Source organism: Poecilia latipinna, unplaced genomic scaffold, assembly GCF_001443285.1.
Source record: "Poecilia latipinna isolate Pla-1442-1.1 unplaced genomic scaffold, P_latipinna-1.0 Scaffold7441, whole genome shotgun sequence".
Lineage (NCBI taxonomy): Eukaryota > Metazoa > Chordata > Actinopteri > Cyprinodontiformes > Poeciliidae > Poecilia > Poecilia latipinna.
The window spans coordinates 1-1,750 of record NW_015120057.1 but is presented as its reverse complement, the minus strand read 5'-3'; the positions used below and the strand labels follow the sequence as shown (position 1 = coordinate 1,750).

General features: G+C 38.7%; 1 long non-coding RNA gene across 1 annotated transcript; it reads left to right on the top strand.

Moving 5' to 3' along the window:
* The first annotated feature begins 316 nt into the window (after positions 1 to 316).
* Positions 317 to 1,276, top strand: LOC106944224 (uncharacterized). The gene is made up of 2 exons (XR_001424159.1): positions 317 to 397; positions 1,165 to 1,276. It is a non-coding gene; the product is annotated as an uncharacterized LOC106944224 (long non-coding RNA).
* The last annotated feature ends 474 nt before the right edge of the window (positions 1,277 to 1,750 follow it).

The following is a 1,750-nucleotide window of genomic DNA, read 5'->3' as shown; positions in this document are numbered from 1 at the left end:
ACTCTGTGATTTCTACTGGTTCATGTTTTCTTGTTTTGTTTTTGGCAGAAGCTTCTTGTTTCTGTTTGAAAGACTGAGAAGTTTGATGTCACAATTCCAGACAAAACCTTTAAGACGTTTAGTTTCTGAGGTTGAGCTGGAATCAGGTTCCTCTGATCCTCTGAACCCCTGATGGGAACCAGCTTTCTGCTTCACTGGACACTTACTGGACCTGGACTACTGGACTGACTGGTTCTGGTTTCTTTCTCAGGCTGACTGAAGTCCAGAAGATGGAAGATCAGGATCTAAAGGACGACAGAGCAAAACCTCCAGGATCCATCAGTCCGTCTGTGAGGAGTGACCGGTCCAAAAATGAAGATCCATCCTTCAGTACTGAACCTGGACCCTCAGACAGAAAGTAAGAAACCAGTTTCTATCTGGTTCATGTGGATCTATAGAGATAAAATATAGATGATATTAACTGGTTGATCTTTGATCAAAAGTAACTTAATTTTCTTCCGTATTAATTTAAAGTCAAACATGAAGGATGTTGGTCAGTAAATCAGTTTGAAAGAAAAATGATGAAAATGTTGCATGGAAACAAAAACCAGCAACAATGTGAGGAGCAACGACTCAGATTGTCTCTGAACTGGATGTTGCAGCAACTAGTTGACTCTTTACTCTGTAGTAACTTTTCCATCACTAGTCTCTCGTCTCAATCACGTCACTAAACTGATTTTTACAAGAAGATGAACCAGGTGAGTTTGTCAAAGTTTAAATTGTATAAACTTCCAGAAAACTGTACAAGAGTCGAAACACTGAATTTCTTTAACTCCAGACTAAAAACCATCTGATTTTAGTGGCTTTGATTATAAATGAAACAGTGACCAACATATTTGATGGTTGTGATTTTGGTGATGCTCTCATCAAATATAATGTCTGTTCAGTTGTTGAATGCCTGGTGTTTTCTTTATAGCTTTCTGTCTTTATTATGCAAAGCGCCTTGAACTGCCTTGCTGCTGAAATGAACAAATAAACTTGAAGGTTCAGTTTGACCAACAGATCAGTCTGAATGTTTCACTCTGGAGCTTCAGACCTGCAGCAGTTTGTGTTCAGAGCTTCTTCTCTGGTTTTTATCTCAGTTTCTCACTGATTGATCTGAATAACAACATGTTTGTGTTTCAGACGTCAGAACCTTAAACGGAAAGCAGAACCTCCAGGATCCAGCTGTCCCTCCATGAGGAGTGACCGGTCCAAAGGAAGCAATCCAGACTTCAGTCCTGAACCTGGACCATCAGACAGAAAGTAAGAAACCAGTTTCTAACTGGTTCATGTGACTCTGCAGAGCAGGACTGGTTCTAGGCTTGGATACACGAGTAGACAGGCAGAAAGTAAAGGAGGCTTTATTATGGTCCATTTTCTGCTCCATGATATTTATTAACATTGATGACTAGTGATTGATTCATGGGATGAACTTTGTCCAACTCCACAACAAAACTCAACCCTAAAACCTTGAAATGAAAAAGTTTCTTCATAAACTTTTCATTTTCTTGTTAAATCCAAGATTTAACCAACAACATAACATTTATCTACTTGGATTGTGATCGTGCAGTTTTGCATCTTAAGCTGATTTGAGCCTAAATGAAGATAAAAACACATTTCTTTCAAACAGTAATAACAGACAGACTAAAGCAGAAGGTTTTCAGTTAGAAACTCAAAGCTTCAAAAATCTTTCTTCCCGCTTCTGTTGTCTACTTTCTCTTTGCTTCAG